The sequence below is a fragment of the Gallus gallus genome, chromosome 1, assembly GCF_016699485.2.
Source record: "Gallus gallus isolate bGalGal1 chromosome 1, bGalGal1.mat.broiler.GRCg7b, whole genome shotgun sequence".
Taxonomy (NCBI): Eukaryota; Metazoa; Chordata; class Aves; order Galliformes; family Phasianidae; genus Gallus; species Gallus gallus.
The window spans coordinates 90676701-90694113 of NC_052532.1; the positions used below are offsets into that span (position 1 = coordinate 90676701).

General features: G+C 36.2%; 1 long non-coding RNA gene across 1 annotated transcript in view; it reads right to left on the reverse strand.

The window, feature by feature from the left end:
* LOC101750283 overlaps positions 1–17413 on the reverse strand; it is a 60045-nt gene that overhangs the window by 25982 nt on the left and 16650 nt on the right. The gene's annotated exons all lie outside the window — the stretch shown is intronic.

Sequence of the window (17413 nt, forward strand, 5' to 3'; positions counted from 1 at the left end):
ACCATTTATTTTTTTATCCTAGGCTCATCTGATTTATTTCTGTGTTAGTCGTTTCACTTACATGGTTTCAACATCATGACAGTAGTTTTGGACTATTTGGACACAGTAACTTTTCTTTTCTCTGAAAGCCAGAAAGTTTAATATAAATTTTTATTCCACCAATATAGGGTTGAAAATTACCAGCCTCGTGTTGCCTCAGTGAATTATACACAATTTATATGCCAAGGTCAAATTCAATTCAGTGACACAGGGGAGAATGGTGATACCTGAAAGTGCTTAGAAGAAATTGACAGGTTTGGTTAGAAATATATTAGGACTCAATTTTCCACAGTGGCTAAAGATCATAACTTACTTGATACAGAACAGGATTGGTTGTTTGCCCTTTAGACCCTCTCCCAGAATCAATATAGATTTTCTCAGGGTTTCACCCATACTAGTGTTCCAAACAGATTTTATGACCCCTTCCTCTGGTAGAACTGAACCCATTATAGATATTATCATGGAAAATTTCTCATCATTACATTTAAAATATGGGGTCTGGAGTTACTTTATTCTATGAATAAATTTTTACTATTCACCATCTCAATTTGTCTTTTATAGAAAAGCTGTATGGCTCTTCTTCAGGTATACGAAGTAACATATCTGGCCATCATTCAACTATTAGTTGAAGATTGATTAATGCATTACTTCAAGGAAACTGGTTCATTTTCAGGAACCAGATCTTAATGAAATTAAGGCAGATGATCACTGGGCCACTCTGCATTTTCCACACAATTATGCCACCTGGAATTGACATCTTTGGCACTTGGGAGAATAATTTTATTCTTTAAAATTCTAAGGTCTGTGACAAGGTAAGTGACCCATCTGTGGAGAGACACAGCTACTCTGATAGTGTGGCAGGTGCTGAAATATTAAAGCCACTTTCACTTTCATGAATGCTTACAATATCACTTCTTTCAGTTCTGCCCCTGAATGCAGCTTAATGGTACATTCAGAATGATTGAAAGAGGATCCCTTATAGACAATTGAGATTTCACAGAAGCTAAAAATGCATTTTGTTTTCCTCTCAGAAATATTAACATTTACTTCTTTCACTGGAGTGTGTTTGCAATGGTTCATTACCAGGTACTTAATAATAAACAGTGCTGTCACAAACAAATCGCAAACAGTAAAAACATTAATGGCATACTCCCTATGTTATCAACAGTATCAACACAATTCACTGCCAGTTAGTTGAGACACTAGCACTGAAAAGAGAACCAAACTGCAAGATGTAGTGACATTATTAAAAAAAATGCATAATTTTAACCATTTTAAGTTTTAGACATATATCTATTCTAGGGATCCAAGAACACTTTTCTCAGTGCGCTTCTTTTCTCTTTTCAAAGTATCACATAAAAAGTCTATTATTATGCCTATTAAAACAGAAGAAAAGTGTATTATTTCACCCTGTATATATAACAACACAGAACCTGCAGAAGAGGAACAAAGATCAATTCCAATTTCAGGTTTTCATAATTCACTGTTAAACTGTGATAGCTTAGAAATACTTAATATAGGGAATCTAAGTTTGCATTCAGGTTTCCTAACCAGCAAATCTACAAGTCCTGTAGAGGTAATGCTAATCTCATTTTAACAGACAGTAATAATTAAGAAAGGTAAATATTTTCTTCCTATGGTCGAACACCTAATTCTGTAACAGCAATGACTCTCAGTACAGTCGCCTGTAGGCACCCATTGAAAACCCTTCTGAAGGAGGAAACCTGATAGACAAGGTCTTGAGTTATGTGCCAGTTTTACACCACACTTCCAGTGACTGAATTGACAGACTTCATTAACAATAAATAGACACTTGAAGGGAAAAATGTGTAAGTCTACTTAAAGAATGTTAGAGAAATGTTACTAGTTTAAAGATTTTACCACAGTGGTAATACAGTAAGATAGGAAAGTGATTTTGCTGGTTTAAAAAACTCTGGTTCCAATATGTCATTAAAAAAAATAACTATAATTTAAAAATTTATTTTTAACTAAGGAAATAATCAGAATAGAGTGTTAAGAACTGAATTCAATAAAACTAAGATCTCCAGTATATTTAGTGAATGTGCTGTCATATGTATGCTTGATGGCAAATTTATCAGCAATTCTAATTTCAACACTTGTCTTTACAAACCTTTGTTCAGCCTCACAAACCCTACCTGTTTAAACTGAAAACCAGTTTAAATTGCAAAATTCAAGCTATGAAGCAGATCATAATCGGAAAACTTCAACTGAAAAAGCTGAGCTTTTGTATGCTGCTGTGAAAGCCTACGATTTGATTCTTCAAATTCATCAACTAAGAATTTAAAGGAATAACTGAAGTTCCACACAAGATTCAGTTTCAGAACAAACTCTTCTTTATATAAGTATCAGAATAGCCAAAGAGATCTGAGTTTTACTGCACTTAGAGATGAATGATTGCACTCAATTTCCAAGCAATTCTGCCAAATTATCTTAAGAGCTATATATTGCTTTTTATAATTATAAAATAAATGATTACTATTCCATCTGTTTTTCTTTTATTTTTTACTGATTAATTTTTATTTTATGCTGTCTACTGGTTAAAATAAATACAGACACTTTTATATTTTGCAGAAAGATGAATATAGAGTATCCAAAACATCATAAATGATGCAGGCAAAAGAAATACATCCATCTGCACTCCCAGAATAATAAGAGTATATACAATTCCAGGTCAGTAGGGTCTCGAGTTGGCAAAACATAAACCCATATCATTTTCCCCCTAATTTATGAAACATTCAGATTCCTATATCTTTACAAAGGGGAAAAACAAATCAAACAAAGCAATACAAAACTTTCTATCTCCAAATCTTGTTCAACTACAGCTTTAACATCTGAGAAGACTGCAGTTGTACATCGTCACAGAAAACCCTCAATTGTACAAAATACATAACATGAAGTATTGTTAGAAAAGATACATAATGTAGTGGGTTTCAAAGAAGCATTAAAAAGTAATATGAACTGGTGAGATTTCCAACTGTTTGGTTATTTGAGCATAACAATACTGGCACATATTTATTACCAAGCTGTTATAAAAAGAAAGTCTAAGAACAAATTCTAGAAATGCAGCTACAAACATTCCTTTGTATTTGAAAGCTTCCTAGGCATGAATTTATAGGCATTTATATGTGCAAAAAAAATTGATAATCTGCCAAGATACAATTTCTTATTGGGTATGGACACTTTACTTATCATGACTTTTATCTCAAACAAGGACAAATGCAATATACACACTTTCTGTATTCTTGAATGTGTCTATATAATACACATTTGGCTATGACTTGAACTATTTTTATTGGTATTATTACCGCACTAAAACTAAAAACATGAAACTATACACTAGGGAGAGATTTTCGGCTCTGAGATTGAAGTTAATGTCACTACGAAGTTTTGGATAAACTAATAATTTGCCATGCTAAATGTGTTAAGATTTAACTATTATGATATATTAGATTAGGCAGTTCTGTTCTTTGCAAGAAATGAATTAACTTACATTAAAGGAAGTGAATTTTATGCTACTCAGATAAAGAAAGTTTGGTAGGTATTCTTAATCCTCAAAGATCTTCTTCATTAGAGGTTGTCCTCTAAAAATCAGGAAAAACAGATTTAAAAGGAATTTTGTTATGTACAACTATACCTCAGATTTGTCACTCCATATGAACTTCACACCAGAGAGGAAGGAAAAACCATATGTAACTGTTTCCAGATTCACTGTGATTTCTCTGTTTTAAATCAGGACAAGACAGTATCCTTGCATGCATTTACCAATCACTCTCAGAGATCTAATAAGTGTATTTGAAAGTCTTGATTCTTTATGTCAGAAATCTTAAATTTGGGGTTACTACAGGAAACCTCATAGCCTTCAAGGGAACACAGATTATAGCATTTTTACAGGGTCATTATCTAGAGATGGTTCACATAAATTAATGTAAAAGCTGTTTACCCATTGGAGTGACAGATGTCCTTCAGTGGCTTTGATGAGATGAATGCATCATCTCAGCAATACTCTGAAAGCCTGAAAGATGAATCAGGCTTATAAATGCTTTTCTAGATTAAATCATCCTTGTTACCTGCTTGAAACAGATCCTCACAGCCCTCAAGACAGCCTTTGGGAAAGAACAAAATAAGTAGCTCTGAGTAAATTACTTATGCTTCTAAAAAGGTAAAATACAAGAATTGGAGAAACAGACTAAAACCCAACATTACATGAAACAAATTTGTGATAGAGCTCATTGTTTCTATGGATGGATTACTTTGTGCCAAAAGTGCTTCATAACTACTAATTACAACATGCTGAAAGATGAACCCAGAAAGTTCACCCAAGTTTTAGCTACTCTGTTTTATACGAAAGGGCTGATCTCTTTAAGTAGTTGCAAACACCACACAGTTACTACTGAAACCCATGCATGAAATCTGGGCTTTCTTTTTGGTTTGTTGCTTGGTTTTGGGGTGCAGAGTAGCTTTGCATGTTTTATTTTTTAAAACAAGAAATTCTTCATTTACTGTATACACACTTGAAGTCAGCACACCTCTTACCCATCAGCTAAATGAACAAGTTAAACAGAACACAGCAAGACTCTGTGGTGCACTAGCTAATATGCTGTAACTCAGCTTACTAGGATGTTTTTATTTAATGATAAATATGTAAATCAAAGACATTTTACACAATAGTGAGTTAGAGAAGTGCTGTTCTACACTGCCTTTGTTATTTCTACCTAATCTTTTTACCAGCTCTCCAATAGTTCTGAGGATGCACCTTGCAGCTTAAGTTTGTTGAAGAGGGTGCTTCTACTGAAGTTGGTAGATTGAAAAATACAGGTCATTTTTAAAACCTAGAAAATTTTCCTACCAGTAGGTCTGCTCTAGTTTGGAAGACTTTGAGAAAAGCACATACACGGGACGGTTTTTACTCCCTGTGGAACACTGGACTTGGTTTTATCTTTCTAGACCATCACACCTTAAACAGTTATTGATTTCACTCAATTTGGTATATTGTAGCAACTTCCATACCGCTAGAATTCAAATTTGTCATATACTTGCTTCAGTTTAGACAGACGTTCCATTTGTTCTGTGTGTAAACACTTAATTGTAAAAGTCAGACACAAACATTGCAGTAAAATTTTAATTAAGTCCACTTGCATCCATGCTTCCAACTCTTTGTGATCATGGTGAGGACTGAGTTTCAGTTGTTTGAAAATTAATAGAAAGTCAGTGCAAACCTCCAAGATGTGTTTAAATACGAAATGTACAACACTATAATTGATGAAAAAACCACCATCCATCCCAAGAAGAGAAACATGCCTATGGGGCAAAGAATCCAACTAAAATAAACTGAATAGTAAATACTTGAGGTAATATTCATCAGCATGCAGTTAACCAAAAAAACTCCTACAGAATATCTGCTGAACGGCAGAAGAGTGGCTTTCTGGTTGGTCATCATAGTAAATATACACAACATAGGAGCTAGTAAGAGCTCCAGAGGAAAAAAGACTCAGGATTCAACTAACGAGCCTTCTCCAAAAGGGTTTAGTCTCTAAAGCCACAGGCAGAGTAAATGTAGTAGAGACCTGAAACCACAGACAAAAATTCTGTATTTTCTGTTTGTGAAATTTCTACAAACACAAGAAGTTTCAAAGTTGTTGTTTTCTGAACTATGTTTAGCAAACATCAGTCTGCAGATCATCTCAGAAAGAAATTGAGTGAGATGACCATGCAGATAAACAAAAAGTTTAAGTCTGACATCAGTTGAAGAGTATTTCCTTACATTACACAGATATGGGGGAAATAAGTCATGACAATTTAAACAAGAATTTTTGATATGTGAGGAAAAGTAAAAAGGAACTGATATAGAAATTCCTGTGTATACAAAATTTCTACTGTTGCTTCAGTGACCTGAAAGGTTGAATCCAGCCTAAGTTAAAAATAATTAAGAAGGAGAAGATGGGTGCTATGTCCACTGTGATTCAAAAAGTGAGAAGAAAGAGAAAGCTACATTTTGTCTATGCTGAATCAGGGCCTGTGATGTCAGAAAAAGCAGGCTGAAATGTTAGCTGTTGAGAAACAAAGTACTGTCTCTTCCACCAAATACTTTACAACATGAAAAATGAATTCACTTCCATGTTATTGGCAGCAGCAGTGGGAAGAGAGAAAACTACAGAGTGGTTAAGGTATGCTAGGCAGAGCTAAACGGGAGGTTAAAGGCCCATCAGCTTCCCTGGGGTAAATCCCTATTGTAAACCAAATAGATATTGTGCAGATCTACGACAGGCTATAGCATCAAAACAGAAAATATCTGCTAACAAAGAAGCACTTCCCAAAGGTCTTGTTCAAGCACCAAGTCTTTTATAAAATGTTCAATGTCATTAAACATGCAATTAAAGGAACTGTAACCTGTAGATAAGTAGCACTCGAATCCCCTCTAGCAGTACCCTGCTCCCTCAAACACACACAGGTCTGTAGCTCAGCACAGGTACCAGTGGATTTCCTGAAAGGATCTGAAATATCCAAAATGAAGGTATATGCTTTTTAAGCCTTCCAGAACAAGACCTCTGCAGAAAAGGAACTCTTCCATTCAATGTCTTCTTTTAATCTTTCAAGTATGGAAGGTCAATGCTTAGCCTGTCTCTATATACTGACCACCCCTGCTCAAAATGGCAAAGCAAAGACAAAAATAACCTAGCAATACTTTTCCCCCACAGTGGTAGTAGCTCCTTATTACTGTGAGGTGCAATGCCTTAATTTATTGATCTCAGTTTATTTATTTATTTATTTAGGCCCAGATGTCTGATATCTGTACCCTGACTCACTGAATCTAACATAGATTTTTCTAAAGACAACTAAATCCTGGTCAAAATCTAGGTTCAGTGATCAGGTAAATGTTCAGAGGTGATAGCATGAACATAGAATGGCCTGGGTTGAAAAGAACCACAATGGTCATCTAGTTGCAACCCCCCTGCTATGTGCAGGGTCACCAACCACTAGACCAGGCTGCCCAGAGCCATATCCACCTTGGCCTTGAATGCCTCCAGTAACGGGGCATCCACAGCCTTCTTGGGCAATCTGTTCCAGTGTGTCACCACCCTCTGTGTGAAAAACTTCCTCCTAATATCTAACTTAAACCTCCCCTGTCTCAGTTTAAAACCATTCCCCCTTGTCCTGTCACTATCCACCCTTGTAAACAGCCATTCCCCCTCCTGATTATACGCTCCCTTCAAGTGTTGGAAGGCCACAATGAGGTCTTCCCCAGAGCCTTCTCTTCTCCAAGCTAAACAATCCCGTGTCCCTCAACCTTTCCTCATAGGGGAGGTGCTGCAGCCCTCTGACCATCTTAGTGGCCCTCCTCTGGACCCGCTCCAAGAGCTACATGTCCTTGCTGTACTGGGGGCCGCAGGCCTGGATGCAGTACTCCAGATGGGGCCTCACAAGACCTGAGTAGAGGGGGCAATCACCTCCCTCTCCCTACTGGCCACCCCTTTTATAATGCAGCCCAGAGCACAGTTGGCCTTCCAGGCTGCAAGCAGACATTACTGGCTCATGTCCAGCTTCTCGTCTACAAGGACCCCCAAGTCCTTCTCCGCAGGGCTGCTCTCAAGGAGATCTTCCTCCAGTGTGTATAAATACCTGGGATCACCCCAACCCAAGTGCAGCACCCTGCACTTGGCCTTATTGAATGTCATTAGGTTCTCCAGCCTGTCCAGGTCCCTCTGGATAGCTTCCCTTCCTTCCAACATATCAACTGCACCGCTCAGCTTGATGTCATCTGCAAACTTGCTGAGGGTTCACTTGATGCCATCGTCTGTGTCATTGATGAAGATGTTGAAGAGCACCAGTCCCAAGACCAACCCCTAAGGGACACCACTTGTGACCAGCCTCCACTCTGACACAGAACCACTGCTCACAACCCTTTGGCTGCAACCACCTAGCCAATTCCTAATCCATTCAACAGTCCATCCTTCAAATCCACACTTCTCCAATTTAGACAGAAGGATGTGGTGAGGAACCATGTCAAAGGCCTTGCAGAAGTCCAGGTAGATGACATCCACTGCCCTACCCCCATCCACCGAAGCCATCACTCCATCATAGAAGTCCACCAGATTGGTCAGGCACGATCTGCCCGTGGTGAAACCACGCTGGCGGTCTTGAATCACCTCTTTGTCTCATATGTGCCTTAACATAGCTTCTAGGAGGATCTGCTCCATGATCTTCCCAGGCACAGAGGTGAGGCTCACCAGCCTGTAGTTCCCCTGATCTTCCTTTCTCCCTTTCTTAAAAATGGGAGTAATGTTTCCCTTTTTCCAGTCACCAGGGACTTCACCAGACAGCCATGATTTTTCAAATATGATGGAGAGTGGCTAGGCAGCCACATCAGCCATCTCCTTCAGAACCCTAGGATAGATATAATTTGGCCCCATGGACTTATATACATTCAATTTCATGAGGAGGACTCGGACTTGTTCCAGTGTTACAATGGGACAGAAACCACTCCCCACACCCTCACCTAGAGGCTCGTGGTCCTGGCAGACACGGGAAACCTAACCACCCATGAAGACTGAGGCAAAGCACTTATTGAGTACCTTAGCTATGAATTGCACTGCTTAAGTTTTCCTTCTCTTTTTTTCTTAGTGTATGTTATATGAGTACCAAAGTTTAACTTATGACCACCAAAGTAGCAAATGAAAGTATGATACCATGACACCGTTCTTTCTAAAGATAATCTAATTATTAACAATCAGTGATGAGAGATCAGAGAGAATACAATTTTATATTCTCTAGCAGTGTCAAAAGCCCTGTTATGAAAACACCTTCACATCTCATCTGAATTAGCTGTTATTTGGTATGGCTCAGCAAATGGCAAAGATTGTTTCTTTATAAACCCTCTTAGACATTACTTTTAAAATAAAATTCAAAAATATTTCTAAAGGAAAAACATTTCAAATCAGCAAACTATTCTGTATCAAATCTTTCAAACTTCTTTGCACTTCCACAAGAAACAGCTTTGCAAAATATACTTAATACTTAGACTGCTGAAATTTTTAAGAGGGAAATTCTTCAGACAAAACCTAATATAAGTTGAAGCATATGAATGTTAAAACAAATCAAAACTACAGATGACACCCATTTAAACAGACACTTTGAAAACCAAGAAATCTTCAGGCTTTTATTTAAAACCAGCACCACAGCTCTTTGCACTTCCAGTACTGTTTTTATACAGCAGACTTCAGTTGCTGCATCTACCATCAGTATACTCATCTATAACCATGGAGAAATACAGAAATATCTTTTTGATAACCCTAGACTGTAACACAGTGTCATCATACAGCTTAGTTATTCTCTGTTTAGGGAATCATTCTGCTCAAACTCCCATTTACGCATTTTCTTATTGCTTCCAGATACATTTTTCTTCTTCCTTAGGTACATTTTACTTCACATTTTTGTCAGTCAGTAAAGGTCACCACATTTCACCTATTACAAAAATATCCATGGATGAACATTGCATACTCAGTTTGATAAATAAATAGGATTCTTCAGCCTGAAGCTCTTTTTCATTTTAAAGAATTTGCAAAGTCAACCTCAAAGAAATGAGTATCTGGCCAACTGGATGAATGCACTCATCTACACTTAAGCAGCTCATACCCAAAATCTTCCCACCACCATTCCCAGACATCAGGAAAAAGAAGCAAGTCCCAAAACATATTAGTGAGGGATCACTGAAAGAGTCTCTTCATCCTTTTTCACCACAAGACATGAAATAGAACATGCTATTGTCATCTGAAACCCAGGAAGAAAACTCTCTAACTCCAATATGGTGTTAGAAAGCAGCATTTCTTTACTCCTCATGATACATACCAGGAAACCTGACAGATCAAGTGCACTCTCTCAGAATTCAAGTTCTACATTTAAACAGTGAAGACGTACATAAGCAGTACATTGGCACAGATATCCATTCTTTTTTGGAAACTCATTAATATATGCTAATGTCCCTCTGGGCATGTGTATTTGCATCTAAGATGGTCATATGACCACTTACCTTCTCACCATTTTTGCATCATCAGCTTCATCACTGAGATCACTTTTGTCTGATCTCTAGCTGTCTTTCCCCAATTTGGCAAACTTCCATTGCTTGTTAGTCCATAATGAGCAATTTTCAAAACAATATATATGAAATTTGAGGAAAAAGTCCTTGCACCTGATGGATGCAACTGTAAAAGTAGTCTATTGTGACCCCAGTGTTTCTTACAAAGTAAAATCTTTGAGAAGAACAAGGCTGTTCACACACCAAGCAAAGCTGAAATGGAAAGTTTAGAACTAGCACTCATGGATTCCTTTTTCTAAACTAATATATTGGTCCTTAAACTAATGTATTGATCCCCATTGCTAAACAAACCAGCCTATATCATCATAAATTTCAACAACATAACAAAGAGCAATTGATTTCATTAGGACTTATTCATTTCATTTGGAGTCAAGGTCTAAACTAGCAAAGAGCTATCTGTTTCAATGAGTCTTTCAGATAGAAACATGTTTTCATTCAAAACTTAGCAGGATTTGAACAATTTATTCTATGCCAATGTTTCTTGACTTAGTGACAGATAACACAGTCTTTTCATAGCTGTGGAGGGTAAAGATTTTTGAAGAGGTTCTCAAGATTGGAAACTTACTGAGTAGCAGGCCTAACAAGAACTGGTTTGGCAAGCTGACTTACTCCATTCCTTCCATTTGAGACACACAACAACAGGCTCCCACACACAACATCCATTTTGTCCTTCCCATCCTCCTCGTCTGGGAAACTGGGCAAGCTTCTTCCCATCAGTGCTTGAATTTGTTCAAATTCCTATGAGGGACCGTCAGCAAAGAGCTGAAATTTCTGAAAAACAGTTTTCTCTGAGTCATGAAGTTCCCAGCCACCTCTGATCAATCCACCACAGTGACACTGTCCTTGGGCACAGACACAGCACGCTCTTGGCCAAGCAGTCAGATGTGGCTTTCCAGCACCAGTAGAAAGAAAGTCATCAAGATAGTGCAACTAGCAGTCAGTGACAATGCATAAAGTAACAGGAAAGAAAACAAGTCAGTCTCCCAAACAATACTAGCAGAGATATACGGGCTAAGGTTCTTTCCATTTTGCAGTTTTGCCAGTTTGCAACTAGTTTTTGTTCTCATTCAAAAGAACAAACAAAACAAAACAAAACAAAAAAGAAATATCAAAAAGCCTGAGTTTCTCATCTTGTACATAATCTGCTCTAACACAAAAACCTAGAAGCTGCATGATTCAGTATCATTGATCCAGGTAGACTAATCACCAGGAGTGTGCACAACGAGGGCTTAAAATCCTGTTTGATTTCTAGAAGAACATTTCTATTTTGACATACTTTTTTTTTTTTTTTTTTTTTTTTAACCTAACCATTTGACATCATTTTTTCACCCATCCACTCCACACTGGTATACAGAAAACATGCACATTTTCATGTGAGCTAGCTGTGTGCATAACACTTGCAGCCAAGTGTCTGTTCTTGAAAAGGGTTCTGTCAGAGTCAGCATGGGTATTTATGCTATAACACTGTCATTACTGTGTGTAAGGGTGACACCTGAGCTCATCTAGAGGGGAAATCTTTTCTGAAAATGTTCCTGGGTCCTCTTCCATTTACTAAATAACTAACAAATTCCTCTAGAACACAATGCTACACAGAAAAGAAAACATGGGCAAAAACATGAGTCTCTGCTTACATAAGAGAATGAGTGACAAATAAGCTCTTCAGTTCTCATTTAAACAAAACAACTGAGGGAAAAAAATGCATGTTGCTTTTTTCATGCCTTACAACTTCCATTTATTATAAAGACTGTTCTTAAGAAATGCTATCCAGTGGATGCAACAATTTTTTTTAGAGCTAAAAGGTATGAAAATTTATTTCATTACAGATTTATAGCTAATTGTGGAGTACTACATAGATTCTTGCCATTACTCTAGTTAAAATTTACAGATATTTAGGAGCTCCCTAAAACTCTAGACAACAATTTCTATATGCCAACACTATAACTTATTCCTCCATACAGTTCCCATTATATTTTTCATTGGAATGACCTCTTTATTATCTCTTTGTAAGACACTATTTTCTGTCAATATCATCTTTGTCAAAACAAACATTTGGGCTACTAACTTCCTAGGTGAAAATAGGAGTGGATTTTTCCTCCCTGAATAATTTCAGCAAAGTGGCTTATTGTTCTTGGGAACGAAAATGAAAGAAGGAAATTGTAGGTTTCAACACTAAAATAAGAAATTGAATAAACTTGGGTAACTTCCTCTGTGATGCTCAAAGAGTCCTCACTTTCTGCAGCATCTCCAAAGCAATATTCATATCACATCATCCCTTTTCTTTCAGGTTTTCTGACAATCTGCCCAGTATCTGCTGAGTTACTACCATCCCAAACAAATGTGTCTTGAAAACAGAACGCTCAGTAACTTCAGATTATGCTGGTCCTGAATGCAAAAAAAAAAAAAAAAAAAAAAAAAAAAAAAGAGTTTCCCAAAAGCATTAAACCTCATTCAAGAATAAGTCCACTACCAAAGAGAAATAAAGTTAAAAAACAATGCAGTGGGACAGATTTATTAGGATGGAGAAAGTCATCACACAACTTCCAAACTTATTTTCTTTGTAATGTTACAAGCAGCAATGAAAAACCAACAGTGTATCAGAGTTGCCAAAAAATTGTATATTGTCTGTCACAGTCATAAGCCTATTCTACTTATAAAGATACAGCTCAAATTCATCAAAGTGCACAGAGCATTCTCAATTCTCTCAAGGAAGAATGTGACTTTATTCTTACTGTTGGCATAGTATCAATTAATACAAATTAAATGTTAAGTATTTCACATTTATCTCATACAGTAAATGGTGCATCACGTTTCAATTCTTGTCGAAGCATAAGGCTAGATCCTCAAAGGAACGAAATATCTATTCATTAAAGACCAAGTAATACAATAAAAAGAATTATTTTGACCTTTTCCTGTATTCAAGAAAAAAATGATCTAGCATTGCAATGCTAATTCTGTTAGCTGTATGTATCACAAACATTTCAAAGATTGGGTTTGCATTTTATACTAAGAACCTAAGGGCACAGAACTGGCACTATTCACCCACCATTCTCAAAACAGTTCTGTTGTTGTATATATATATTTGTATGTATGTGTGTATATATATATATTTTTTTGTATGTATATATATACATACAAATATATATATATACATACAAATATATATATACACATACAAAAAATAAGAATCAATTGTCTTTTTGTTTGAAATTTTCCAGGTTTATAGAATTCAGCCAACACATCTAGAGTTGTGAAAACTGTGGCCCCTAAGGATTATTATCTTTAAAATTCATAAACTAAAGTACATGGAAAAAGTTTAAGTTGTTGATCTGTGAAGCAGCAAGAAATGCTTCTTCTCATCCAAAGAATTATTTATCTTTGTTAAATATTGTGTTAATGTCTCAGACTCAAAACCTCAGTTCTTTGCTTTGCTAAATCAAAGGCATGATGGCTCCATAGAAGTTATTGTTTTTGGCAACAGCCTTTCAATAGAAGAATTACTCTTTATTTGCAGCTTGAAGGCTTTCCTTTAGTAAAATATTTCCATTCTGATTTAGCCTACCTCAAATCACAACTTGTTTCATCTATACAATACTCCTTCTGCCAAGATAATGAATTGTAGCAGCTTTTCATATCAAAAGAATGAGTGAAATGCAAAATAAAACTAAGGACATTATAGTTCTATATATATCTGACACCGTTTTATATTTTCAGAAATGAAAGCATAGACTCAGAAAATGTTCTTGCAACAACTCCTCAGTTACATAGCTAAGAAATCAGTCTAATCTCAGAACAATACATTATTTCTTATTGTAAGTTACTAAATAAATGCAAAACACTGGACAAGGAAGTGACTATCTAAAACTAAAATAACCAAAGTAATTTTGTTTTAATATTTCAAACTTATTTGTAGCAGTATCCTGGGAAAGGGAAAATAGGCACAGCCAAACCATTTTTGCCATGGGATACCCAGATTTATAACATGGTTTTCTTGAGCTTTCAGATGAAAAGAGATGTCCCTCATCTGTGAAATAAGAGCAGATTTTCACTCACAGGCTCATCACATCATGAAAACAGCAATCAAAATCAACTGATTCCTGATTGCAATAACCTTCTCAATGATGTTTGTGATTAGAAGCCAGAATTCAAAGATTCAAAGCAAAAACTGAATTTCATCTGAGTTCAATTGTAGTACTTTCTAAAAAAAAATCATCACAATCTAACACTAAGAAATGGAAATACATAAAAATATGTTAGGACATTTCATAATTTCACATGATACTGATTGGAATGTAGCTTAAATTTAAGGCAATGTTGCACCACCTTGTTCTACAAGTATCATCCAACTGATATACTACAAAAATAAAGTCTATCATTTTTTTTTATTCCAATGCCACCTCTTTTCTCACTACCATTTTAAAAGCATTTTTGTTTGTTGGTAGAACATTGTCACCAAAGGTACTACCAATATTAACACCATCTTTACTCGTCTGTTGATGTTTTGGCAACCAAAATTTTGCAATGTATAACTTGCTGTGATTCACTCTGTAGTCACACAGACTACTTAATTTTTCTGCCTCTTATCTCAAGGAGAGTCCAAAATAATGCATGCATGTCAATGGTTTACAGGCTGGTTCAGCCCAGTTCCACGACTAGAGGTGTGGAGGGATCCACGCCTCCAGAAAGGGAAAACAGGGGATCCCAAATAGTTAAAAACAGTGGCAACAATCTGAGGAGAAACAAATTTACTAAATAAGGTATTGAAATGCAAGATAACACACTATAATACAGTATAATACAATATAATTAGAATTGGAGCAAATAAATTAAATATAATAAGGGAGAGATTGAAAGGTGGAAAGGCCTCACCATAACACCAAGGTGAGACATGCAGTTGGGTCGAGCAGCAGGGACGAGAGAGACAAAAAAAAAAAAAAAAGGGGGGGGGGGAACATCTCCTGACCTTGCCAGGGGTTATATCTCCTGTCTGAACACAACTCTGGGGAATGTAGTTGTTCTTCTCTTCCGACAGGTGCCTGGATCTGGAGCATTAACTCTTTAACTCTCAGTGCACTACATGATGTTATGATGTGGAATACCAATAACCAAAAATCATTAAACCATAACAATGCACAACAAGTATTACAAAAAAAAAACTTGTGACTTATCAACACCAAACAATTTCTAGTACTGCACATTCTATCTTTTTTTGATATAATACCTTTTATCTCAGGAAAGAATTATTATAATCTTACATGATTATATAAACTATTCAATGTGTGCATCTATACATTTGTTACTGACCAAGTAATAATTAAAGGCACAGGGTCACAGAAATTTAAAATAGATATTAGTTATGAGATATCTGAAATGTATTTTCCCTTTAAGTACAATTTATATGAAGTGAAAGTGCCATTATATGAAGTGAAATTTCACATATAAATTAATAAATATTTTGATGTGAATATGATTTTTATTACTTTATATCAACGTTAGTTTTGTGTTTTCACCACGTGATTATTGATTTTCTACTTCATTTTTAAGAGAGATTTTATGTGCATTTTGTGTGCAAGATCTCTAAGTGATTTAATCATACTCTTCGTAAGAAATGGGGACATGCCATACCATCTTAACAGGAGGTTGGAGTTTGAGGATACTTTACTCTGTACCAGCCATTTACCCAGTCTCCACCACTTTTTTCCTTAGTAACTCAATTACCCTATGAACCACAGTACATGAAAAACAAAGCACTGCAAACAAGAAGGCAAGTAGCTAAGTAACTAAGAAAACTGAAAAGGCCAAGGGCATTGGAAAGAACAGCAGACAATTGAACAATTTCAGGAAATATTGTGCAATACTCCAGCGACCTGGAAACAGGTGGAAGTCCACACTGAAGTTGTGTGATTGTGGAGGAGACTAGTGAGTGCCATTTTACTTTAAGATTTTGCTTGCCTTAAAGGCCTTAAATTAAAAAGCATGGAGGAACACAGAAGCAGAACGAAGACCATGATACAAGCCAGAACATTGTCTCCCACAGATACTGAGCTATACTACATGCTCTGTATATGCATAAAGAGTCTCTTACTACTGCAAATGATAAACCCTGCTTTGCTGGCTTGTGAAGAGTAGGAAAATAATGAGAAATTGCTTTAGTTACTGTGTTGTCCTTTCAGATAAGGCAAAGGACAGACAGATGTGTGTAATATTACTTTTGCAACTTTAATTCTTTGTATTCATTCAAGTGGCCACCTCCAAGATTAATGACCATATCACTCCTTTGTCCCATCTTTGTGAAGGGAACAGAATTTATATTTCCATGACCAAGGTGACATAGGTAGCTTGACCGCCTTAGTATCATAGCATATTCCCTCTGCATCTCTCACAGGCAGCTTACCCCAGTCTTCATGAAACCTTCTATTGGCATTGGTCTCCAGACAGCATGGGCTATGCAGCTTTATTTTAGAATTAATGTTCCGAAGATTAATGAGAGATTCTTTACTTCCATGGAGGAGGGGAAAACAAACCAAAACAGAAATAAAATGCAACCAAGAAGCAAAATCACAAACATCTTCAGAACAGAAACAATGCTACCGTAGTTCTTGTGTGACCCACCAGTTATTCAGTTGTACTTAAACTGGGGGCAGGAGCTTTCTAGTCAGCATCAGTATCAATTCAGACAGATAATGAGCTATAAACAAAAAGTTGTTTGTGAAGAAGCTAATCTTTATGACGAGTCTTTTATTTTTCTTTCGATTTAACTGAGACATCTCAATGCTCCAATAAAAGGATAGAGAATCTTAACAAATACATTTATTTCAGGAGCTTAATTATGCTGAGTAAATGAATAAAGTAGCAAATGAATTATAGTACTGGATAAATGAATTATAGTGAGTAAATTTCTTTTAATGAATAAATTTTTGGAGTGGTTAAACAAGTAACTACAGAGAGTGATTAAATTAATTGTTTCATTTCTACCAGTTCCAGTATTTTTCTATCATGTACTGAAATTGAGGCTTGATTTTTCAAATGTTTTTATAACCTTGCATTTAATCAATGTTACCTGTTTAGTGAATGTAGTTATATGATCATGTTACTCTTCCAGTCAGTTTTGCGCATCCTCAGGGGAACAGAAAATGAGACTTGGAATTGATACCAAATTCATGTAAGAGCAAGTCAGTATTTTGTAATAGACTGTCAAATAAAAACACAAAACATTTTCTTAATTCAACATCACTGTAACTCCAAAGTGCATTCCAAAATTTAACT